This window comes from Macaca mulatta, chromosome 14, assembly GCF_049350105.2.
Source record: "Macaca mulatta isolate MMU2019108-1 chromosome 14, T2T-MMU8v2.0, whole genome shotgun sequence".
Taxonomy (NCBI): Eukaryota; Metazoa; Chordata; class Mammalia; order Primates; family Cercopithecidae; genus Macaca; species Macaca mulatta.
Window position 1 is genome coordinate 52,629,590 of NC_133419.1, and position 27,124 is coordinate 52,656,713.

The 27,124-nt window shown below is 43.5% G+C and overlaps 1 protein-coding gene and 1 long non-coding RNA gene across 2 annotated transcripts in view; one reads left to right on the plus strand and one right to left on the minus strand.

Moving 5' to 3' along the window:
• Positions 1 to 27,124, minus strand: part of TEAD1 (TEA domain transcription factor 1) — a 271,809-nt gene that overhangs the window by 115,849 nt on the left and 128,836 nt on the right.
• Positions 1,477 to 4,917, plus strand: LOC144334287 (uncharacterized). Its single transcript, XR_013403989.1, has 2 exons — positions 1,477 to 3,659; positions 4,682 to 4,917. It is a non-coding gene; the product is annotated as an uncharacterized LOC144334287 (long non-coding RNA).

The following is a 27,124-nucleotide window of genomic DNA, read 5'->3' on the forward strand; positions in this document are numbered from 1 at the left end:
CTGCCCTGCTCTATGGACAGCTACAAACTCCTACCCTACCCAGCCCATCCATGTAAATGTCTTGTGCTGGGTGTTACAGAGAAATAAAGATGGCCTCAACACTCAGGTATTCCTGTCTCAAGAATTATATAAAAGTAAAGCACCAGATACAGTCTTCAGGATACAGTAATTGCTCAATTGCTCAATCTTGTAAACACCTGAGTTCACTGGGCCTACTTCTCTACAACTGGACAGTAAAAGGCTAGTAGAAGCACACACCACGTCTTCTCCACCTCTCATGCTAACAGTGGAGAGCTCAATAAATACACGGATAAAGGAAGAAAAATGTTTAGCCAGAGGATCAGTATGAGCATTATCAATGTTCCAAGTCAGCGAGAATAAAAAACAAATTCAAGGTCCTTTCCTTCGGTTTGGATTTTACTTCTAAAGGCAAACATTACAGTAAGCTACATTTTCTGCATTAGTCTCAGTTGACACTAACTGGTCAGGAGAAACCAGTTGCTCTGAGGCATACTCTGGGGTCCTGGGTGAGCACAGGATATGTCAAGGCCGCCTGGGTTGGGGGAGTTTAAGGGATGCTTACACAGAGTGAGGGAGAGGTTTGGTGGGCAAGGTCATTTGTTTATTCATTCTCTCGCATATGTTTTGAACAACTGCCTTGGGCCAGTCACCACGGAAGGCTCTGAGAATTCAATGGTATGGTAAATATGAGCCTCTGTCATGCAGCTTCTTTAGGGTCTACTGGGTCAAAATCCGCTGAATAAAAATTCTACCTGCTGCACTTTTGTCTTGGAGAGTTCCTCTGGATCAGAGCCTCTGCTTCCACCATTACTACCTCAATCTGCAATAACAAACAGATGGCTCTTAAGGGCCAGGGGGCTAAAATCACAGAAAAGGAGATGGAAAGAGGAAGCAGGAAATTTTCTTTCCAATATTTAAAAATCTTCACAAGATTAGAACAGTGAATCTATGTTTCACAAACATTATCATCTGCAGAAATATACACAACAGAATTTAACTAATTTATTTAAACTCTTAACTTGTCCCCAAAACAGGCAGGTTTCAAGAAATATGGGGTAAAAAAAAAAATCAGGACAAAAGAGTCAGGAGTAAGGTTATACAGAAAAAAAATGAAATGCAAATCAATAAGAAACAAGGACTCCATGCTGACACCAGTTAAGAAAAAGTGAGTTAAGAAATCATTCGCTTGGATTTCTTGGTTAATAGGTACTATTTTTTAAAAAATCATTCAGTTTAAAAAAAAAAAACAAAAACAAAAACCACACTCCCAAGGGCTATGCATATTGCCTGACTTCAGTTTTGTGAAAACAAAAGCTATATCTTTAAGAAATTCAACTCACAAACATCAGCTTTTGAAACCAAGGTTCAGCAAAGAAGAGCCAATAAAAATGCTGTAACTTGAAACCAACCCACACAGCACAAAAAGAAAGAAGAGAGGTCTGCCCGGGTCGCCCTCGACACACCCTTCTAACTTGGTTCTAGAACAGCAGTGCCCAGTTTGCAAGACAAGAAGCTAATTGACTTGAATGTCTGCTGCATAAGCTATAAAATAAGTACATAAAGAACAATATGAACATACAGCGCCATCAGTTACATAAAAAGGCCTGACTGTCCGACGCCACACTGTGCACCAAACAAGCACAGCAATTGTTTCAGCGGGCTGTACGGAGGAAGAATGAATAATTAGCGTCCTTGTGAATCAAGTGTCCACCAGGAAGAGAGCTCTATCCTGCAGCAGTGGCACGGCAGCACCCTCGGCCCGCCAGAGTCAAGCTGGGGTTTTTAAAGGTCTTTATTGACAATCAGGATGCCGGCAAACATACTCTTCAGCCAAGTAAACCGACAACTAGCTCCACTGTGGCCACTGCTCATTCGCTGGAACGCGCACTTCTTGTCTAAAGTCTCACCAACTGCTACTTCCCATTTCCAGGAAATGTCATTTTCCCTCACTTGTTTATTTTTGCATTGGCTAGGAACACAACAACTTCTGCTAAAGGTGGAGGGGTTGTGACAAAAGCATCCATTTGAGCTGTCCTGGCACAATGAACACAACATAAGAAGTCCCTAAACATTTCTTTCCAGAGAGTTTGAGTGGAGGGAAGCAAGGAGTAAATACCTTTGATTCTAGGATTTTTCTCCTTCTCCCATATCACCAGTGTCAAAAAACATTTCACTTCCTCCTGCAAATCTGAGAATAAGAGAGCAGGATGTGTGGACTGTCACTAGGACAAAAACCCACTGAACTGGAAGTGTCTGATGCGTGTGACAGTCTGCAACACAGGCAACATAAAGCAAAGGAATGACCATAGGACCTAGAATCAGTAGATGGGATTCAAAGGTCTGCTCTCTCTCAAGGGCTGTATCATTTTTAGCAAGTCATTAACTTATCTGGGTCTTACTTTTCCTACTTATAAAATAGGGATATTAAGTGTTCTCATGCACACCGACACACCTATCCCAAAGCCTAGGGTTGCTGAGAGAATGAAATGAGATTATGCACAGAAACTTCCTTTGACATGAATATGATTCTATAACTTCATCTATTTGGAAACTCAGAAAATGCTGGGCACGATCCCAGTATCTCATGAATATTTATTATTTGCTTAGCACTGAGAAAGGCCCCTAGGAGATGCAGAGAATTAAAAGGTACAGTTCCTGACTATGAAGAACTCATGGACTAGTAGAGTCAGGATACGTAAGTTCAGGTCTAACAAAAACTCAGGCATAGCCCACTGCTGATAATTACTCTCAATGCTTTTCCCTCATCTCACTTAATTCTTCAGTACTTAGGAAAATCCACTGGGTTCTATCCAGAAGGCTTACAGCCCTAAAAACAATAACAACAGAATTGATAAGTGGCATCTCTCCAGCACCCAGAGGTATTCTCAGAGACAGAGAGTTGAGAGGAATTCCCTATTGCCCTTGAGTTACTCTATGAATTCAAACCATGGGAGTACAAGAGCCCCAAAGGAAATCATGTCTGGAGTGACAAAAAGAATTTGCTGCCAATCTTTCAATTAAAATGTATTTTTTTAAAAGATAAGACTCTACATGCAATGCCTAGGAAAACCTAGTTCAGGAACCTCTAGAGTCTGAGCCCTAAGCTCACAGGTCTGAAATCCAAACTGTAATATTACTTAATAATGGGTTCCTATATGCTAGGCACAAAGCACTAAACATTTACACACACTTTTTCATTTGATGCTCAAAGCAACCCTAAGGGAAAAGGAATTTTCTTATCTCTATTTTGCAGATGAAGTGAAGGATTTGATGGAGTTAAGTAACTGACCCAAGGTTTGCATAACCGGTAAGAGGTGAACCATGATTTGAACCCAAGTAAGTAGATTTCAAATCCTATGCTAATTCTTATCACACCCTGATTGTTACATTAGTCTGACTTGTGTCTGTTTCCCCACTCTGCTGTTCATTTCTGGAAAACTACTTAGACACACAGTTTTCTTTGCAAGACAAAAACCACTATGGATTCCCTACTATGGAGGACCCAGAGTTGAGGGAAAAGTGTAATCCAAGGTACAAAGTCCTACAACTTTATGCTCTTCTCCAAGGAAGTATATTTTCTCCTGAAAGATTTGGTGGTTTTGAAGATGTGACAGAGACCTACAAGAGCCCAGAAAGTGGTAATATTTTTGAGTGGTTAGTAAGTAAAAATATGTTCAACCTAACTAGGAACAAGAGAATATAGTTAAATAATGTGCTCACTTTTCACTCATTTTCGCCCACTGAATGAGCCAGCAAACCTTCTCCAAAGTAATTTGACATGCTGTGCTTCCAGTTTCATATCTAAGAACTCTTTGCCTAACTCAAGGTCATGAAGGCTTTTTACTATGTTTTCTGCTAGAATATTTAGCTTAACCTTCTATACTTTAGCCTAGGATCCATTTTGAGTTAATTTCTGTGTACCATGTGAGGCCAGGATTTAAATTTACCTTTTTTCACATGTGGATATCCAATTGTCCTAGCACTATACATTGAAAAGACTATTGAATTGAATTGCTTTTGAATTGCTTTGGTACCTTTGTAGAAAAATCAGTTGACAATAATGTAATGGTTTATTTCTAGACTCTCAATTCTGTACCATTATCTATGCTTACACCACTGTCTATCCTTACACCAGTAACACACTGATTTGATTAGTATAGCTTTGTAGTAAGTTTTGAAACTAGGAAATATAATCTTTTTCTTCCCTCTCCGAATTGTTTATTCTAGGTCATCTACATTTCTGTAGTGTTAATAACAGTTTGACAATTCTTATAAAAAAAAAAATGCATACTGAAATTTTATAAGGACTGCACTGAATCTATAAATCATTTTAGGAAGATTTAACAATATTGAGTCTTCCAATCCATGAACATGGGATATCTCTCCATTTATTTAGCAATAAACTAGTCTTGCACTGATTTTATTAAATTTATTCCTAAGAATTGTGTTCATAATGTGGTTTTCAGATTGCCTGGTGCTAGTATATACAAATACAATTGATTTTTGTATATTGATCTTTTATCCTGTAAGGTTGCTGAACTCATTAGTTGGTTCATACTTTGGGGGAATGGGGATTGGACGTGTGTTCCTTTAGGTTTTCTAGTAGAGGCTCAATTGATCTGAAAACAAAGACAGTTTTATTTCTTTCTTCCCAATCCAGATGCCTTTGATTTCTGAACCTGCAGTATAATTTAAAATACAAGTAGCAAAAGTGGACATCTCTGCCTGGTTCCAGATCTTAAGAGGAAGCCACATTCATAATCTGCATGAAGAAGCAGTCTACCCAAGCTATTATCTTTCTTGAAGACTTTACAAAACAGAACTGACTAAATATTTTCTTATACTGATGAACCATGATCACATACAAATAAAAAAGTACCTAGAAACTTTTAAAAATGAGTGTGTGTTTTAAGTTAAGAATAGAATCAAAAATGTCCTCTAATAGATGAAACATAAAATTCTCGTAACAAATATATGAAAAAGCAGTACCATCTCACGTAATGAAAGGTCGAAGTAGAGAGAAGGAAACAGAAGGGAGGGCAAACAAGGGCAGCAACAGTTCGGGAGAGGCTGCGATCACTGCCAGCTTCCGAACAGGCTCCAGGTCAGCATGGTTCTGCGAGGCCAGGAGTTCAGCCCCATCAACCCTCTCTACCTTCTACTCACCCCAGAGTTCAGGACTGGGAGGAACTGGTGGGAATGGGGCTCTAGCAATCTGGCCCCAACCCTCACCCCCATCACCCAGCTAGAAGTAAACTGGTAAGGGCCTGGAAGACAAGGAGCCTCCAGTGGGAGCTCTCACTCAGCAATTTTCACACAACAGTCTCTTATCTTAACAAAGCAGCCGGACTTCTTTGAAAACTTGGTTCCCGGATGGAAACAATCGGGCAGTATCCAACACTGTTTGAAAGAACACACTGGTTCCAAAGACCTTGTTTTCTCTAAAAGGTGAAAGTTTCGATGCCCCAGCAAGAGGCACAGCTGGGTGTTCAGAATTTGACTGCGGGAGGAAACTGCCAGCCCTGAGGCACCCTCTCTCTCTATCCTATACACAATTTCCAGCCTGGAGCACAGCACCTGCCTAGAATAACTTCTGTGCAAACACTTAGGCAAGTCTGCAGACAACAGTTGAATATTTACTATATGCAGAGCCCAGTGTCCAGAGTGTAGTTATTTTTAATTTCATATATTCCATTATACTGTGCAATAAATCTGATAAGGAAGGATGAGTGGAGGAGTAAACAAAGTAGACATTACAATTGGGGATTTCACAGAAAATACTGTTTAAAAAAATGACTTCCTCAAGGGATTTAAAATCTAGTGAGAAAGAAAACAATGAAGAAGTTGGAAATGCAGACCGAACTAGAGTTCATATTCCTAATTTTACAGACGTTCTCATTTTTTGGTGTCTCAGAGAAGTGAACAGCCCCAATCACTTAGTGTCCCCCAAAATTAGAATAAATATCTCCCTGGGGAACGGTAGGTGAACCTCTGTGAACATTCTACCACATTTTATGAGGGTAACTCTTCAGTTTACATCCCTACCTGTCACATCCACTGTATCCCTCAACAACTGTCACTCTTGCCTCTGTAATCCCTGTGCCTGGGATGTTAATAGTTGCCAAGGAAATGTATCTTCTTCCTTTCCTCTGCTAATGGGATTGTGGACAAAAAAAAATCTGACACTGGACATATCCCCAACATAACTCCAGTGATGTAACACTAGTATATGTCCCAGCCTTGCACCTTTTCCCATCCAAAGGTTGCTGCACTATCAGAATGATCTGAAGGAAGAATAAATTACCAACATCAAGGAAGCACCTGCTCTCCCTTTCCTCCTGCATATCCCAACTAGAGAAAGCATCTCTAGTGCTAGATGGAAAGAAAAAGAGGCCAGGATGTCTGAGAAGGTCCCCAACATGCCCACCTGTACAGCAGCCTGGGAAGCCTCAGTATCCGACCTGCCCTGGGAAATGACTTCTGAACGCCTTCCAGGGACTAGGCACTTCTCACAGGTAGGTACCTCACTGAGGCCTCACTGACAACCTTGTGAATCAACCACTACCTGTGAAGCTGGAACATTTTAAAGGCAAGAAATCAGAGCTCAGAAGTCAAGTAACTTACTCAAGATCACACAGCTAGCAAGTGTTGGCCACTTTGGTTTGCCATTTAGAAAAGACCCTGAAGCTCCACACACAAGTCCTACAAGGTCTTATTTGTCATTATACATTCCCTAAAGAGCTCAGGGGGATGGCCTGATTAGCAAGGTGAAGGAGAACCAGGACAGCTGCTCTCTCTTCTTCACTGCTACAAGCAAAGATGAGATGTGCTGGGGGAATGGAAACTGCAAGACAAGTACAAATTGAAAAAACAAAACCAAATACTAGACAATTATCTACTAAAACTGTTGTCTTGGGATGTAAAAATTATAAATTAAATTGGAGCTAGGTTTGAATTGCTTTTTAAGTTCACTTATTATATGGTCTGTACAACATGTAATCAGGACATACTCCAAAGATTACCCTGATAAGCTGTGAAAAGAGCACAGTCATTAAATAAAATCATGAGATAACTGCATGGTTCTCTGGGTTGGGCTTACTAATATGGATGCTAATTTTATCTGTGGTACCACGGAGTGAAGGCGCTCTTGAAACTGAAGTTCCTTTAGCTGAGCTCTACAGCACGTTATCCTTTGAGCTGCATGACGGGGGAAAGTTCTCTGGCTTCTGCTTAGCTTATAGGAGTGCAAGAGACCACCTCCCAGCCCCCGGCCCTGGAAAAAGCACTGGCGCTCTCCAGCTACATGCCTTCTTTGTCTTTCTTCCAGTTAAGGCTCCACAGGCAAGGCCTCTGCCCCCCATCTTCCACTGTACTCCTGTGCAGAAGCTGAGGATGGGACGCTTAGAATAAATTAGGTGAGCCCTCACCCTGGCAGAAGTGACAGGGTGGACATCACACACTATCCCATCTCCCCCCCAAAGACTTTATCTGGCAGTACCTGTATCACGTATACAATGGTTCCTTCAAAATAATTATTTCAGTCACCGTATCTGCATCTGTGAGAGATGATCTATATTGCAGATGACAGAGGACCAGTATTTGAGAAATTAGACCTCTAGTTTCTCTACAGTTGCAGCACAACAGTTAAGGAAAAGAAAAAAAGGGAGAGAGAGTGTAGGAAAAGAAGAAAGAGAAAAGGGGAGGGAGAAGGTCTAAGGGAGAGAGGAGGCAGATAGAGGAGGAGGTAGGTAAAGTGAGGGAACGAGTTGACAAGTGTGTTCCGTGAAATGCCTTATCAATGCTCTACTGACAAAAGCATTCATATCAATGCTAACAATGGTTAATTCATATCCGGCCATAGGTTCCACACAGGTTGACCAATAGTTTACAAATACATGAAATTGGATCTGGGCATTTTTTATAAACCCATTTTTCATTTTTTCCATAATGTTTAATTAAGATGTTCCTACACTATAGAGTCAAAAAATAAAAGTCACAGTCCTCCAGAAGAGGTCACAGTTTCTGACTGTGTGCTCAGGGAACCCCCAGTGAAGGTCTCATTTGTATTCCCACTTAATAGATAAAAAGGCTGAGAAACGAAGCTCTGACAAAGGTTAACTCTCCATGTCCACATTATGACACAATTATGAACAAAAATATTCTCCCACAGTGCTATCCATTTCTAAATGCTTTCACCTGTATCATTTCATGAGATCCAATTACATATTTTTAAAGATTAAGACTCAGAAAGGTTTTGGGAGTAGAACAAGATCACAGGGCAAGAAAGTGATGGAGCTGGGGCCAGAATTCAAAACTCTGAACTTCTCGTTTTCATACAAGAAATGGCAAATCACTGATGCAAAAGAATCAAGTGCTACTAAAGGAGCATCTCAGACATTTCTACTCAACAACATACCATTCAGGGGCCCTTGAAAAGCCAAGTATCCCACAGAAGATCTGGCTCTGGACAGCAACAGAGCAGTGGACAAACTGAATGGGGCTCTGCTGCTTGAAGGCCTGGACAGCAGCTGGATCCACCTTCCCCAGTTTAAGGGCAGACAGGCTGGTGAACAGGCCAAGGCAAAGACTAAACAAGCATGCAGAGAGGCATAGCACCCCCCAAGTGCTGCAAACACTTCCCTTGCCTTAAAATTAAAGCCCTTTGTCATCAGCAGCAGCTCCTGAAGTTACAGCAGACTGGGGTGTACAATATGCCTTCTTTCTGGGGTCCTAGGTTTTTCTCCAGACTTAACTCTTGTCATCTTAAAATTGTTCATCTTGATTTACGTTAATGTGCATCAATGGCACAACAAAATCATGACAATAATAAAGATAGTTTAATTTGGGGAAACAGCACTCACAACCCCACAGCCTTCACAGGCCAAGGGTTTTTATTCGTCCGGGTTCCCTTCCAGTCCTGTCCCCTGAAACAGTAGCCATGATCACAGAATAAGCACTACTTTCTATTCTACTTTTTTTCGTATAATCACATTTCCTCTCTCAACCCAACTATGTCTAATGACCCTGGCAAGTTTCTACTCCAAAGTCTTCTTTTAGGGTGTTAAAATTTCATCATTAACATAGACAACTGATCTCAAACAGGCTCCGTGACATGTCTGACTTGTAACTCCTAAGGTCTGAGATCATGGTTTGGGTGAGAAGGAGAACACTTTGGGGATGAGAGAAGAAAGGAAAAACAACTTTGCTTTTCTTCTCAGGAGACAAAGTGCTATCAGAGACTAAAACTGTGGATGCCACCGTGGGTGGGTGGGGTGGGAGCTGCCTATGACTTTGAGGCTACACAGCCATGATGCTGCCATATGGATGAAACCACTCTCCACTTCCTCACGGCAACAGTGTCTAGCGGGGTTGAAAAAAATTACTGTATGGCAAGAGTCCGGAGTATACATTATTCAAACCAGATCATGTCCCACTCCCCATACACACTTATCCACTTCAAACCTTTGCTGTGTGGCTCTGCACTGATGGAGAGGTTTATATTCCACAGCATGGTACTCAGTGCCCCCCATGACCTGCCACCACCTCCCCTTCACCTTCCCACCCTCCCTTTCCAACTCCCTCGCCCAGTCCCTGAGCTCTAACCACCCAGTTCCTGACCACCCAGCCCATTCTGTTCCTCCACCTCTAATCCCAGGAGGTGTGAGAAACTGTCCCTGCCCTCCAAAAGCTCACTCACAATTGGGTGAAAAGAAAAAGGCTCTGAGTGTACGTTTATCATGAAAATCAGGAAGCCATTTTGTTATCTATGAAATAACATCTTTTAAATGCATTACTGCAAATGGTTTAAAACTGGCCAAACTGGCCAACATATTACAGAATAAGACTGCCTTTAAAACTTTGTTACCATGAAACACAACACACACACATAGAAGTGCAGAAGGCATAAATGGACTATTTAAATGAAGGGGTTACCAAGTGAATATTTATATAGATAACTAATTTTTTTAATTAAAAGAATCATTTAAAGCCTTTAAGACAGCAAAGTGTTAAAAAAAAAAAAATCACCTCTGCACAAGCACCAGTGATAATGGTGCCACCTTGGAGTCACTTGGTCACCAGTACAAGAGGAAGATGCTTAAATGCAAAGCTTTCTCTTAATTGGCCCATCATCTGCATCACACTCAATATCCCACTGTCTGGATCTCAGTCAATATGTGTTCCAGATTTTCCAGGACAATCCCAATTCTAAAGTTTAGGTTCTCTGGTCCCCATAAACCATTAAAGGTAATTCAAATTCCTATAGATCTCCCAGACTTCCTGTTGAACCAGAAAACAAAAAATAAAGAACTAAATATATGAGTCCTAATTTGAGACTCCAAATACATTTACTGTTACTCTAGCCTATGTTTTGTGTCTGCTTTCTATTTGTAGTTCCCTTGCAAAACCTAAGAGGATTCAGTTGCTTCATATTGGTCCCAAGTCAGTACTAAGCTGACTCACATAGATTTTCTCATTTCCACCACTAAGCAAGATAAAGGTTACAAGTATTTCCGGTGCAATTATAAATTGCATCTGCACACCCCAGCTTGTAAGTACCTGTGGACAATTTCACACTAATGTGGTTCAATGTCTCCCTGCTGCCCTCTAAGCTTGAGAAACCCATTGATATTGAACCTCCTCTGACAGCAAAGGCAATTGAGAGTTCCACGTGGGGAAAGAGGGGAGGATGTCCAAGGAAGACACAGACAGAAAGGCAGTTTGGAGGAGCTGGACTTGACTGGTCCTCTCTGACTTAATGACCTTTCATCTCCCAAGGAGCCGGATGCCTGACTCTGGGCCATCAGCACCACCAATGATCTCCAAACCAGACATGTCCCCAGGGAGGCCCCAGAGCCTTACTTCCTCAACTTTATTTTTCAACTCTGAAAAAAAAATCCCTTGATGAGATCTGGCCTCAACTTTATTTTTCGACCCTGAAAAAAATCCCTTGATGAGATTGGGCCACATGAGAACTGTTCAAAACATATTTATAAACTCTTTATAAAAATAGTAACAGTGGTTCTGTAAGATAATGTTGGTGACACCAAATTTCATGGAGGCAGGATGTAGAGCCTAGAGAAAGGGATTTTGAGAGACACATTAAAAAGATTAAGTCAAGGTACACTCTGGGCATACCAGCTGTATAACGTCATATAGATGAAAAGCAAGCATGCAATTTCATTCTCTCAAGAGTTTGGGACAAAGGTAAAAAATAAAAGGTGTCTAATGGCTATTGGCTGCAACCACCCACATACATGAAAAGTAATGAGAGCATGTCTCCCAATTTCCTATAGGTTGTCTGCCAAATTCCTGCCTCCTTCCTAAGAAGACAGAATCTGCAGTGTTTTCTTTGCCATCCAGATATACCCCATGTCATTATAAACAAACGCCGCTTTCTTTGCAGCTAATAACCACAATGTGTGGGTAAGAAACCTCTCCAGTATAAATCCGTGGGGACAAAGCTGCATTGTGGGCATTAAATAATTATAACAATCTGACATGAGTCAGAGGATTGTTTTTCAATGGCCCTGTTGCACTTCAAACTTTAAAGTCAACCCCAAACTCCCTTTCCTGGCACTCTGTCCATGTGCTGGGCTATTGTGAAACAATTCTCATTCTTTATAGTCTGGTCCCATTGCAAGGAGCTGGCAATGTGGGCACTCATGAAATATTAACACGTTAACATTGATTTTTTTTTCATAAGTGTGGCCAACAGTGGATCAATTATATTACTATGAAAAGCTTTTCATAATTCATTTGGGGAGCATCAAGATCTCATTTCTGGACAGCACATGGATGATGAAGTCGACAATTTTGAAGAGGTCAGCACTCACAGGCACTGAATACATTAAATGTGATAGATGGTGTAAACACTCCGTTCACAAAAAAGGGAAAATGTTTACATCTGACAAAATAATTAAAATAGGGTACAACAGATCAACAAGTTGGGAATTAGGTTCATGCCAGTCTCTCTCCATAAACAGGAACAAGAAAATCTCAAATGCTAGCCATTTATTCTCCTGGCTGACCACTAAATGTTTATTCCCACCTCCTTCAAAAGTAAAATTGGCTACTTTCTAGGTGTTAGAAGAATTATTTCAAGCTATGCATGCTCTGAAGTGCCTTTATTCCAAGAACATTAGTAGTTTATTATAAATTCTGGTTTTGAAGGGGTGAGATAATAGTATCAACATGGCAGAGTCCAATTCAATCCAAGCAGCGCAAGGCCTGAAGAAACAAAGTCCTCCTAGCTAGCGTGAGCCCAAGGAGTGCCCGCGTGAGGTTCTGCTGATCCAGCAGTGAGTGAACATGAGACACATTTCAATTGTGCAGTGTGAATAAACCTCACCTCGGCTTTGAGGGAACCCTGCATCACACATGGAAAGAAACACTATTCCAAACCGGCAGGCCTCTGGCCATGCTGCCCTGGTAGCCAGAGAGGGCATCTTGAGGAATAGAGAGGGGTGCAGCCATTATAGGTTCTCTACATTCTCACTGTAATGCCGTCATGACCTGTGTCCCACTTTGTCCCCTCCACTAAACCGTGAGCATCTTAAGAGCAGGAACCAGGTATTATTCATCTTGAGATCCTTTTCCCTAGCACTGGAGATTCGCACAAAAGATGTGCTAAATAAATAGCCATAGGGTGTAAATTATCCCTCTCACTCTGGAAGTCTTGTACCTGCCTTGTGTGTAGCAACTAAACTCACCCTCCTCCTTGCACCAGTCCACTGCATCACCAGGAGAAAAAAGTCACCCAAAGAAAACGTCTTCCTGATCTCCAGGGATTAGAGCCCCAATGTGGAAATGCCCTTAATAAGCCAACAAATGTTTTCAGTTACTTGGGGCGTGTAAGCCACTACAAATACCAAAAAGGGGGTGGGGTAAGTTAAACTGTCGAACCTACCCTGAAACCCCCTGGAAAAAGACTGTGCAGAAGAAAGGCAGCTCCTGGGGCAAATGACCAACAATTTTGGCTCAAGTGTCCTGACAACAAGAGCGTGTACAAGAGAACCATTCTTAGAATGCTTTTCCAAAACCCTACAGGGGATTTCCAGAGGGCCTAGTGAGAATATGGGCAGAGACACTGGAATGAAAGAGGGTGGCGGCAAGGCAGGCAGCTTGACTTCATCCAGCCTCAAGTGGGACATGGGTGCAACAGTACTGGGTTGATAAAAAAAATCACCTGAGTGCAGGCACAGTGCAAAGTGGGAAGGCTCACAAGCCACCTGGCATCAGCCCCTCTGTGACTGCCCAACAGAAGAGAGAACAGGGCAGTCCCCAGCTTGCTCAGCCTTAACAGAGGCCCTGCCTAGGTTCGTAAGAATTCTCAGTCTTCTGAAAACCTAAAAGGACCTCAGTCCTGGGCAAATCAAAACCTGAAGTGCTATAACATGTAATTTAAAAGGATTAGGTCTATGTCATGTATATGACCTTTACTTGCTACCTCTTCCTTCTTTCCCCTGAGCCATGAAGTAACAGTAAAGAATGCATTGATCTGTACCACAGGCAACAGCTTATATGTGTTGGTGTGGCCGACACCCGCTCTCTCATGCATCCCAGTGCTGAAAACACAGAAAATTTGTCCTTTGGCCCCATCTATGTCCTGAAGAACACATCAGTAACACATACACATGTATCACAAATGCCCTTAAAACTGCTGAATTTCTATACTTCTGCCTAGATTACAATTTAGTCCAATCGTCATCACCCAATCATTGAAGCTACTTATTACTTGGTTACATCTAGTTGAAACACCTGTTACCAGGGGCATGCCATCATGTCATGTCCAGTTTTAACTAAGAGGGAAGCTCCACACACACATGGTTACACACTGTGTTTTGTATTTTTGCAGTTTGGGTCCATTACAGTTTTGTGAACTCTTCTCCAGATTCCTCTACTTAATATTCATATTTTCCAAATTACTTTAAATATCCCACAATCAAGTACGAATAAAATATGTGAAGAACAAAAACCAAACAGAAACAGTTGGGGCAAGCAGAGCATTATTTATGTTATATTATAAATGAGGGCAGTGGCTAGCTATCTGGGAAGGGAGGGAGGGAAGAAGAAAAGGGAAAAGGAAGGAAGGGAGGATGGGAGGGAGGGAAGCTTCCGAGTCCCAGCAGGCCTGTCTTCTAGCCCACTGGGGGAGATAAACACAGTTTCTGTTTAAAACTGCCCCCCTCTGGGATTTAGGGACAGGGGCTCTGGAGCCCACAGAATGAAACCTACCCTTATCTATAAACAAAACCCGGCTTTGATGTTGGCCAGTTTGCCTGCGTCTTTCCCTTTTCAACTGAGGCTTATCAGCAGCAACATCTCCATTAAGCACTTAGTCAGCAACCATTACAGGCCCGTTCTGCACTGGATGCCTGTTCCTGAGAATAATGAAAGAAAAACGCATATGCCTTGCCCACGTGGAGGCAGCATTCACTGATGGGTGCATGAGCTCTGGGACGCACGCGCGTGCACACACACACACACACTCTCTCTCACACACACACACAGAGCTCTGGGATGGTCAAGGGTGGCTAGACTTGAGATTAGAATTCCTGGTTCTCTCACTTACGGTGTGACAAGCTTCCTAACATGTCTAAGCCTCTTACCCTTGCTGCTGTTAGGGGATTAAATGAGATGACATGCGCAAAGACTCTCAAGTGCTGTCATGCTCTTCATGTATTCGGTTTCTGAATCCCTTCCAATCCCGTCTCTCCCTCCATGGCACTAGGCAGAGCCCTGGCAGCCAGGACAGGGACAAGACCCTCAAGCTTCCTAAAGCCAAAGGTGCCTTCCCTTGACCAGCAATAAAGGTCCCCTTCCAGGCAGAGCTCTCTAGTAAGGCCAGCGGGGGCCTGAGGGGGTCAAAGATCCCTCACACACTCTGGTTCCTACAACTTTGTTTCAAAGGGAACAAACTCTGCTGTCAAGAACCAGAGTGGAAGCAGCACCCAGCCACAGCCCCAGTAGCCCAGGACTCCATCACTGAGGACAGAGGCTCGCATGCACTCCCCCGGCGCCCAGGCCCCCTGAGTGTGGTCTCTGGCCTCAGTCTGACATGCTCCTTCGAGAGAGAGCAAACAATGACATCCACTTGCAGTGAGACCACTCTCCATTCCTCCCCACACAACAGCCCTGGTGACCAGTCAGCATAGCGGGCAGCAAGCAGGAGATGAAGGGGAACAAGACACAGCTGCCAGAACAGCTTGCTTGTGTCCAGCTGTCGAGAACCTGGATGCTGTACCAATGGGGAAAGAAACACCCTCCTTGTAGCACTTCTTTTCAGGGCCTCAGACTTGTGGTCAGCACCTCCCAACCATGTCCAAGAGAGAGCTGGACCCAGGCTGCACCCCATCCTCTCTCATCCACCTTGGCTGATGACTCAAGGTATAGAAGCAGAGGACACACCCCAGCTAAATCCAAACACAACCAGGAGATCCCAGATGAACTTGCAGTTCAGCACGTCACCCCTGGCACCACTGCCACCCCTGCAGACGGGCAAGAAAGCTGACGAGGACTAAGTACCCACTATGAGCCAAGTGTGTCATGGTTAGCATCTCAATGAATCCTTATACAGCCCTGCAAAGAAGGCGCACACTGAGGTTCGGAGAAATTAAGTAGCTCACACAAAGTCACATAGCTCTTATCTCAAAGAGAAGCCTCTGGGCTTTCCATTTCCAGAAATGGAAATCACAGTTCTTGCCTTTGATGTTACACTGCTTATCAAAAGCACGACTGTAAAAAACGAAACATACACACACAAACTATGGGAAATGTTATTTTCCCAGGCCCACATTTGGGATGTCCAGCCCACAAAGACTGCCAGAAGGGCAGAAGATGATCCATGGTGCTCATCCCACCTCAGCAGCTTTTCTGTCCTGGCGATCCCTTAATTTAGTTCACTTGAGGCGCTCCTAAAGGTGGCTCTCTTGATGGTTGATTGGAAGATGGCACTACCGTAACTTCACAGAGAAAAGAAACCCAAACAATTTGCCTGGCATCCTTCCACCTCCAATTCCCAAGTATCCAAAGTGGTGGAAGCTACTTCCAGGGCTCTCAGGGAGCCCCCAGTTTGCCCATCTGCCTCTACAGCTCCACCTCCCTCAGCACAGTATCCTGACCTAAGACTGAACTCCTCCCTTCCAGCTCCAAGCTGGCTGGACTGTCTGGCTTGCCCTCCCGGGCCACATCTGCTCACTGATAAAAGTTCACTAGGAGTATCTGGACACAAGCTACTCTGCTCACAGACACTCTCCCTGCTCAGACAGACACTACAGTCACTAACCACAGCCCCTCGCCTTTGTGCCAGGAGGCTGCTACCACATTAGCTCCTCTTAACAGTCTAGCTAGTACCTTAGAAAGGTATTGTTCTATTGAATTCTTGCTGTATTAGAAATCTCACTGGCTGCAGAGAGGACCATTGGGGTGATTTACTCTGGCTCAGTGTTCCTGAACCAGAAGAGCACTGAGCCACAACTTCCCAAAAGGGAATGATTCAGTGAAGATGCATGGCCTGATTCTGGATGTCGTGGATTCACACGTACCAAGAGGGATTTGAGGAAAATCTATGGGCTTCCAGCATCTCCTGTATTAAGCCTTCTCTTGATAAATTTTATAGGTTTTATATTACTCTATTTGGAAGACGATGAATACCAGTAATATTCTGGGGGGAAAAGTTTTACTTTTAAATCTTTATTTTTTAAAAATTTGTGTCAGTGTGAATCTGTCCCTCTACCATCCCCTATGATATTTATTACATATCTGTTGTCTATTTTAGGCTCTGAGCTCTTGCAGGATAAGGACAAACATGTTCAGTGTTTCCATCTCTCCAGTGATCAGCAAATAGTTACGTACTCTTTTAACCATCACCTTTTTGGGATTCTAATAATGATAATACCACACAGGGATCAGTCATGCATGGTATTATGTACTCTTCCAATGAACTCCTGAAATCCTTTCAGTCATATCCATCTCCAAGCATCACCCCAGGAAGCCATCACTGAATAAGTGGTGGCAAGAGGGTCATTTCCCCTATCATAACTTATAAACCCAGGAAGCAATCTTCTCAGTCCACAACCACAAGCCACGAGCTCAAAAGCCCATGTATATCATAAAGACAGTGTTTCTGAGCTCCACCCCGGCCCTGAGGTTAGCTACGGATGGTGTGAGATGGTAACACTGTGTGAGACGATCCATCCAATCGTAGGTGTGTGTCAGTATAGGCAACTAAACAGTGGCTTTCAGGGGCTCTTTTCAGCATAAGAGACAGGAACACCATAAAGCAAAATAGGAAGAGACTATGTTCTACTGGTGTAGCTGAACCTGTGTAGGAGAAGTTCAATCTACAACACCACCCCAGACATGATAGAACTTGGACACACCACCCTACCCCCACCCTACCCAGATACACACATACAGTCTATGATAACCAAAGGCCTGCACCTCCACCCTGGGATCCTCAGTGGATTCGGGGCCACTCCACTGTGGGCACGGCCACTCCCCTAAGACCTCTCACAGACCTATTCCAACCCATAGATCTACTCCAACCCACTGTTCCTCTCTGATTCCCTGGACTTCTGGGTCCCACCTCAAGCTGCCTTGCCCCAGAGACCACAGACTCCCCTCTCCAGCCCTGACTCCTGTTTTTGTTCTGCCTTAGCATGAGGATCCCTGGCTCCCCAGATGCTGACGCTGAGCCCTCATACGGGCCTTGGAGAAGACCTTGCAGGAAAAGTCCTCAACAAATTCACAAGGTCTGCATATCAGGTCACTATGTTCCAAGAAACAATGATCAAACTGGCTTTTAAGCAATGGAGGGGCTTAGTGGCTTATTTAACTAAGAAGTCTTGTTCCAACAGCTCAGAGGGCATCATTACCAATCTGCCTCCCAGTAGGTTACTCAGTGGTTCCAACCAGTGACCAGTCCTGCACATGTGTGGGATTCTTATGAAAGAAAACTGCTACCATATAGAACTCACGTCCTCGCACTACACCGTCCACAGGATGTGTGATTCTCTTCTGAAAGCTTCAGTGAAAGAAAGCTTTCCTTTCCCAGCAGCCCCAGAAAGATACCTCTTCTATCTCTCTGGCTCCGATTGGTCAGGCATCATCCCTCAATCAGTTACCAGGACATAGCTGTTTTAGGCTTACGTCAATCACGGTCTACTTCCAGAGCTGCCAGTGACGTCAATCCCACCTGAATCATACAGTGAGCCAGTGAGAGGGCTGGCCTCTATGCACTTGGTAAGAAAAACAGAATGGATGCTGAATGTCCTCTATAGCCGTGGAGCATTCAAGTAGCTTCTGGCCACCTCCATCCAAATGGCTCCCAGTCTCACAGGCTGAGATGAAAGCAACCATCTCACCAGCCTAGGAAAAGGACTATTAACTGCCAGCAGCCACTAAAGGAAGAAGAGTCAGCAGCCCAAAGGAATTTATCTCAGGGCCAGGGAGGAGGAGGTACAGCACTAAAGACCAAGACCTCTATGGCCACAGAAGGAACTCCCCCACAATGACATCAGCCACCGTGCTCATCAGCATGAAAGACCTAGTGCTGGGCAGCATCCCACCACTGGGGACACTGCCAGACCCAGAGGTGCAGCACTGCTCCCAATCATAGCAGAAAGACCAGAACCTTCAAGTCACTAGAAATCCCGAGTCTAAATCGACACTCCGAAGACTAAGGTGGGAAGTTCAGAGGGAGGACGTAGCTCAGCAAGAGAGGGGAAGAAAAAAGCTTCTTGGCTGTCCTGTGGGCAAGGAGCCCAGAGTTCTCCCAGCACACCCCTAGTTTAAGAAAATGGGAGAATGCCTCTGAGTAGAATCAGGCCATTTTCCCAGGCTTAGACCCCCATGGAGAAAATGCTCTGGCGTCCATGCATCTGTACACTTCCCAACTTCCCAAGCTCCCTTACACCTAAAACAGCTCAGACCTGTTACTAGGTAATTAAGAATGGGGAAAGAGGCCGGGCACAGTGGCTCAAGCCTGTAATCCCAGCATTTTGGGAGGCCGAGGTGGGTGGATCACAAGGTCAAGAGTTCGAGACCAGCCTGACCAATATAGTGAAACCCTGCCTCTACTAAAAATACAAAAATTAGCCAGGCGTGGTGGTGCACACCTGTAGTCCCAACTACTCGGGAGGCTGAGTCAGGAGAACTGCTTGAACCCAGGAGGCGGAGCTTGCAGTGAGCCGAGACTATACAACTGCACTCCAGCCTGGGCAACAAAGCAAGGCTCCATCTCAAAAAAAAAAAATGGGGAAAGAGTTTTCTTTCTTTCCTCCTCCACACCTCCTCACCCACTCCCCCATCGGTTGGTCCAGAAAAGCCTCCTTCATGCCTCAGGAACATTTCCATAACCATGTGGCAGACTTGCCAGGCACAACGCTTGGAGTGTGCAAGGTAAAGCCTGGATCCTCTGGCCGGAGCTAAAGCCAAGGGTTTCATCAACCTCTCCTGCAAAGAGAAGTTTCCACAGACCTTAACAGCGGCCCAGGCAGCCCCCAGTGGTGAAGTACAGGATGCTGCGTTTTGCCCCCTCCTTTAGATTTGAGGGGCAGCACTGTCATTTTATGCCTCCTTCTAAAAAGGACACTACCAGGGAGGTGAAGAAAGGCTGGGCCCCACGTCCTGGCTGTGTCTCAGGGGTGGAGAGTTCCTATGGCTAGACCAAGAAGCATGGTCTTTGATCTGGGGGTGTGCACACAGAAACATCAATTTCATCAGTGACAGTCTTCCAAACTGGTATTTCTTGAATGTTTACAAGATACAAGTCCAGATTCAGAAACGGGGGCCCAGCAATGAGTGAAATGCAGCACCTTACCCTTAACATGCTCCCTGTCAATGGGGACAGCAATGGGTTTGAATCTTTCAAATGCAATATGCCTCCATGTGGAGTAGAAATAAAGGCTCTATTACTGTGTAAAAGGAATGGTCAGGAATTCACCAGGAACAAAACCAGGAAGCTGATCTACGGGATCTGGTGGGGTCAGAGCTAGACCGTGAGAGGCCCCGTCACTGTCCACTGCTCTCCCTTCAAAGCCTGCCGCTCTGGTGTCCTCGGGGTCTGCGGACATGTTCACACTTGCCATACAGGGAAAGGCTTAACTCTAATAATGACCACACTCATTATGAAAGAAAACCAGTGCTTGTGCCATATTCAGAAAGAACATTTTTGGTTTCTACTTTGGGATGGGCCTCATTCCTTTCCTTAACACCGGCTCAGGATGAAAATTCCCAATTCAAAACAGGATTTCACAGTTCCCCTCCTCCCCTTCCAGGGATTCCAACTGCATTTGTGAGAATGTCACCTATATTCTCACAATCTCATTACCACCTTATGGAATGGGAGCTATTCTTCTCCCCATTTTACAGACAAGAAAACTGAAACTCAAAGGTTGTTTTCAACACCAAAAATGAGAAAGAAAACATAACTGACAACTTTAAATTATGTTTATGGTTATGAGTAAAGGCAGAGAAACTGCAGCTGTACCTATTCAGGAAATTCTGTGAATCATACTGGTTGCTTTTTCCCTACTGTCTCAAAGAAGACAGGCTTGGTGACCAGCAAAATCATCCACCTATCCACAAATAGAGGGCAGTGGGGAGGAGTGGCAGGTGGAGTGCTGGCACTGTCCAGGCAGTTGCTAGGTGCCTCTGATTTCATTCTCAGAGACCCTCTGCACGTTGGACGCTACTGTATCAATTTTTGCAAGGGAAAAAAACAAAACAACAACAACAACAACAACAACAAAAACTGAGGCTTAGGGAAGAGGAAGGCACAGAGAAGTGCTTTCACTCTGGGCTGCTAGAAACTAAGTAGTTGGTCAGACCCTTACATCATGGTGGTGCATTTGGGCCCCCAATGGAGAAGGCTCAAGGGTAGAGCTGAGAACACAGGAATGGCGCCTGGTGGAAAGTCTGCTGCCCTGTTCCACATCCCATCCCAAGTTCATTCTAAGCATTATTTTATGAGCCTACTATGACCTGTAATTTCCCTGTCTATATTTGAAGCCAGTATTTGATTATTCCCAAGGAAGACTATTTAAGCATAAATCACTAAAAATAATGATAGCCACAAGTTACTTGGAAAGTGAAATGAATAGTGCATTTAGAAATAAAAATAATTTTCCTTCTCATCTTTTCCCCATATTTTCTGAGGCTGTGTACTGTATTCATTTAGAAACAAAACTTCTCATTTTTCCTTCATCCTCTTATGTTTTATACCCAAAGAAGAAAAACCATACCCTTCAAAAACACTTTGTGGATAAGCAACGAGTCACATCGAGGACTCGGGCGACTTAGGACTCTTCAGAGATGAGTAAGGACTACCATCTGCCACCTAGGACGGAAGGCGGGGACACAGCAACCACAGGGCCCAGTGCAACTCTCAGTACCTGCCCAGGTCTGGCCACTGCCAAGCACTTCAAAGCACGACCTACTTCACCTTAATAGGTAAACTCCAGGAGAAGGCCATCATCCACAGTGGAATTTTCCATGCAGCCCTCTGGAGTTTACAGAGGTTCCCGTGGAGAGGTTCTCTTACCACAAAATGTTACCTTTCTATAAACCCGTAGGCCTTCCTTACACAAGTGAGCTAATAGTAATTAATAGTTTGCATTTATTGAATGTTAACTATGTGCTAAGCCCTTAACCTATATTTTTCAATCCTCACACCTACCTTTTAACAAAGGCACTATTATTCAACCCACTTTACTGATGAGAAAACTGAAACTTAGAGAAGGTTAAGTAACTCGCTCAAGGTTACGCAAGCAACCAGAAGTGGCAGAGCCAGGAGCAAAAAGCAGGACTGTGATTTCAGGACCTACATATCCACACTAACCTATTAAACATACTGCCTCCTACCCTGTGTTACAACACAAAGACATTTTAAGGTATCCTACGGAGAATTCATTTCCCAAAATACTGTATTTGAGCTGACAGAAACAGAACTATATCCGGTGGCAAAGAAAACACTAAAGGTTGACCAGCTGCACTTTCCTTGAAAACCTCATGGGATAAAAAATCAGTATACTCTGATCAACTCAACTATGCACACAAACATTATTGCTTCCAAATACCTTTGCAAAAAGGGAGAGCTTTCACATTTGGGGATTTTATTGTGAAAACTGGTGTAAAATATGTCTGTGCTGTGATGCTCTGTATTTTCACATCATTTTTTAAAATAAAACAAAGTGCAATGCAATTTGCTTCCCCAGAAAATTGTATTACATTTGATTCTTATTGCAACCCACTTATTACTAGCTACATTTTGTAATTTTTTTCCCCCAAACAGCCTCAAGATTTTGCCTATGGAAGCCAACCTACCAATTCGTTTGATTGTTTAGCACAACTGCAATTCCTACAGGCAATTTCACAGTTGCAGGGATTTCAAATATGACAGAATTCAAACCTGACCTGACAATGATCAACTACTTCACTTATTTTTTACTCAACTCTCAGGCTATGTTGATGTTTAGATAATTTATGAGGTTAAATGGCAAAGCATTTAGGCCAACCCAACTACTTGGTTGAAACTACTCAGCTTCAAGCTCTAAAATATGAAAGGCTGTTGGAAGTTAGTCATTCTTCTATCCATATTCTGTACAGAGGGCTCAACTTGGGCCCTACACTTTAGAGGGTCTCCTCCTCCTCCTCCTCTTCCCCCCCCCCCACCCCCACCATCCTCAGGGCGAGAAGCCTTTGAGGATCAAGAGGACACTTCACCTAACACCCTCACCTTTTAGACCATCGACCAACGACCCGAGACTCCAGAATTCTCAGTCCAAGAACCCCTTTCTACTTCCAAGGTCTGTGCAGGCCACTTCCCTGAGTCTGTTGTCAAAAGGGCAGATTGTGTCACTGGTGTGAGTATGCTTCAGTGCAAGGAGTGGCCCAGGAGCAGCTGTTAGCAGGAGGAAGGAAAAGAGGGTTTGCTTGTACAATCTACAGCATCCATATGAACATGTTACAAGATGTAGCTGGAGTGGGAAGAGAAGGGGGCAGGCCTCTAAATTTGAACCTGGGTTCCAAGTTACTATGCAACTAAATTTGTCAAAGTAGGAAGTGAGAAAATTTTATTTAACAGTGTATTAACTCGAATTATAACCTTTAAATATTTCAACATATAGTACATGAGCTTCCACTGACACTCTTTGCCTCAGGCTCCATAAATATTAGGGACAGGTGTGTCTACATTCAAACATGAAAGTGCCGCCACTGTAAATGTACTAATGAGAAGATCACACGGACCCCCAACACTGATAAACCAGTCTGTCAATTCAGGCATTAAAAATACTCAGCAAAATTCCTAGTGAAAAAAATAAAAGAAACATCATAAAACCACCTAATAATCTAGAGAAGCAACAAACGGAGCTGCAAAACTAACTTGATTTAAATAGATCAATTCTTTGGAAGGTACAAGGTGTATCAATCAATGCTTCAACTAGTTTCTGTACCTACTAATCTTTATTTAATCACACACATGATTCTGTAGACACAGACACAATTTCTAAAACTCCATAGGTTGTCTTAAAACTATGATGCCTAACTATCAAAAGCAAAAAGATCACTATTATGTCTATCACTCATAGCAATCTGGGATCAAGCATTTTGCAAATAAAAAGGGCAAACTCAATATGGGTATACCTAAGGCCCTAATTTTAGTGGTTCTACATCAGAGATCATTTTTATAATAATATTGCTTTAATACTGGCTAGGATATGTCACATGATCTTTACTTCTAGGTGGGAATTAGACATCCACAATATATAATTATGACATCATAACCACAGTGAATTGAACCTGTGTTGTGATTCTGAAGACTTCCTGTGGTTAAAATTGCCCATCTCACAAACTATAGTTACAAATGTTCTAACATCTCTAAATTGATCATATTTAGCTGCCCCCAAAAGAGATTAAAAAAATATATAAAGTAGGAATGTTAATTGTGATATACATCTTCCTTCATTACTAGCATGTATCTTGCAGGCAGACGGCATGCCTGCTCACTTATACAATTTTTATGACTGGAAATTTTAAAGGAGATTCATTATATTGCTGACCTTCACAGTAAGCCATCAAATGGTCTTTTGATCCCTGCTTCAATACTTCTCACCATATCCTAAAGCAGAAGCCCAATCCACCTTTGCAGGACTGTTAAGAATATATTTTTTATAATTGAGCCAAAATGTGACTGCCTTTTAAGATTATAAGTAGAGTCTACTGGACAAACGTGCTGCTTCTTCACCCAGGAGCATCTTTTGGATATTTTAAAACAACTCATGCCTTTGCAGAGTCTTTTCTAAGTCAGGGCAAATACTACCACCCCCACACCCACTCCATCCTTTGAACGATTTTGTGTGACATGTGGTTTCTTCTCTTTACCATCTGGGTGATACGAGGTTTCTGAAGAAACCCTAGTTTTTACGTTCTTTTTTTTTTTTTTTGAGACGGAGTCTCACTCTGTCGCCCAGGCTGGAGTGCAGTGGCCGGATCTCAGCTCACTACAAGCTCCGCCTCCCGGGCTTACGCCATTCTCCTGCCTCAGCCTCCCGAGTAGTTGGGACTACAGGCGCCCGCCACCTCGCCCGGCTAGTTTTTTGTATTTTTTTAGTAGAGACGGGGTTTCACCGTGTTAGCCAGGCTGGTCTTGATCTCCTGACCTCGTGATCCGCCCGTCTCGGCCTCCCAAAGTGCTGGGATTACAGGCGTGAGCCACTGCGCCCGGCCATTTTTACGTTCTCTCTCTCTTTTGTCCACCTTTGCATCCCAACACGTAGAAAGGTACCTGGCATACAGTATAGTGGAGAGAGTGAGGAAGCAAAGAAAGGAAAACAGAACCCCTGGCTCCAAGTGTGTTCTAATATGGTATGCATCCTCCTCTATCTGCACAGCCCGAGGTAACACTCGCTTCTGCAGAAGCCACATCATGAACTTACTGTGATCGCACAGTCCACAAAAATCACATAGTACTGACCTGCCATTACAACACCTGTTTGTCACCCTTAGGTATTAACTAAGGTGCAGTTCAGACCACAGTTCTTGCATTCAGCTCAGACTATGCCTCTGTTTTTGACAAAGTAGATAAAATTAAAAAGCAGATCAAAGTTCTCATTTATGCATTATATCAACTATAGTTTTCTGCTTAATACAGTTTTCAAAGAAAGAAAAGAAGCTAGCCTGGGGTGACTTGTTCTTAGTGAACCCATGCTAGGTCGAAGTGATCACCACTAGGGAAAAGCCATACTTCTCCGCCCATATTAAGGGGAGTTAAATGCTCAAGCATGGTCTGCTGAATGCATTCAAAGCCGTATTTTGCAAGCTGGGAAAACATTTTCCCCCATAAAGTTTCCTTAAAAAGGTCTGAAGAATGGAAACATCACAAGGCACAGTCTTTCCAAGTTAATACTTCAAAGAGAATTACATTTGTTTGGGTATATAAGCTCTGGCACACACACCTCAAAATTAAATTCTACTATTTTATCACTGGACCTAAGCTTCATGATTTCCTGAGACATACTTAGGGATTTGATTACACATGTACACCACCAAATTCTAACTAACCTCCTTGGCAAAAGTCTCCCAGAGCCCTGCATTCAGTGATACACACCACCTAACTCCACCACAAAATCCGTAACACTGCTCCAAGACAAGTGTTGGTGCCCTGTAAACCAACAGGTCTAGATTAGAATTCCACAACCTTGGGCAGGCAACGACTCCATGGAACCCCAGTTTCCCATCTTTAAAATACGTAATAGGGCCTCATTAGCAGGTTTGCTGTGAAGGATACAGGAGACTTCATTTTATGAAAGTCTGGCTCAGCGACTGAAATGTGGTAGGCATTCAGGAAACGCAGTCTTCTTTCCCATCTGCCTCCCGTCTTCCCATTGCAGATGTGAGCTAAAAGATCCTAAGCGTCCCAGCACAGAGGGCCACACAGCTAGCACGGAGAGCCACACAGCCTGCACTCAATCAATGAAAGCTATGAAAATTATCTTCATTGTGTGACCTATAAAAAAGCTATAGTTTCCCTTCCTATTTTACCAACAAGCCACCTGAAGTTGCCTTTCTCACAAATCATGAACTTAAACCAAGAAAGAGAAGCTCTTCCTCATTACGCCTAAAGACAAAGCTGCTCTGACTAATTCACATTCAGACTCATAATCCTTCACCCAAGGGCCTTCGGAAATGCCAAGACCCTCAGGGAAGCAAAATTTCCTCGAATGTACAGGGGCTGAGAACACTTGGGGTTTTGAGATGACTAATCATGGAAATGTACTATAAACAGGGAATATTAAAAAGCTTAGAAAGCCTCTCCAGGAAAGGGGGAAAAAATCCTCACAATTCAGGGCTCAGTGGAGAGAACAACAGTTTTACAGCAAAAAAAAAAAAAAACAGGTGAAAATGTTAGGCAGGCGCAACTTCTGTTTTCCCAGAATCCAGCACCTGGGTCAGGCTGGGTAGGGAGAAGTCTCCTCCGCTTCTTGCTACCATGGTGTTTTTTTCTATCTTGACAATTCACTTCCCCAACAGGCATGCCGCCAACTCAAATGAGACTCAGAGCAGTGAAAAGCCCTTCAGGTAAACAGTGTGATAAGCTAAACTGAAAAACTAGACAATGTTTTTGGACTGTGAGGGTGTTGCTATGGAGACAGTTGCTAATTAACTGCTTTCAACCAGGAGAACAAAGGGCTCGGGGCAGGCAGGCCTCGGTATCTCCGAGTGAGCAATGCTTCCAGCCTTGCACAATCGGCACATCGCTCATATCTGGAATACCTGAGACCCGGTCAGGTTGGCTACATGCCTGAAGAAATGACAAAAGTGCGTTTTCTTCATCTTGACCTGGATTCGTAACACCTGGCCACCAGTACCTCTCAGGGAAGGAAGCAGCTGGCAAGGGGAATGCAGATTCCAGGAAGCAAGGCCCCACACCACCAGCCAGGCACTTTCCTAAATGGCGTCTTCATCCCAGTCTGGAGACAAAACACTCTGAAGGCTCAGGCGGCAGTGGGGTAGGAGGAACATGTAATTCTTTTAAACTATATATTTTACTTTACGGGCTTTAAGCTCAAAGGGCAGAGATAAATCTCCCCTTCTTAAGGAT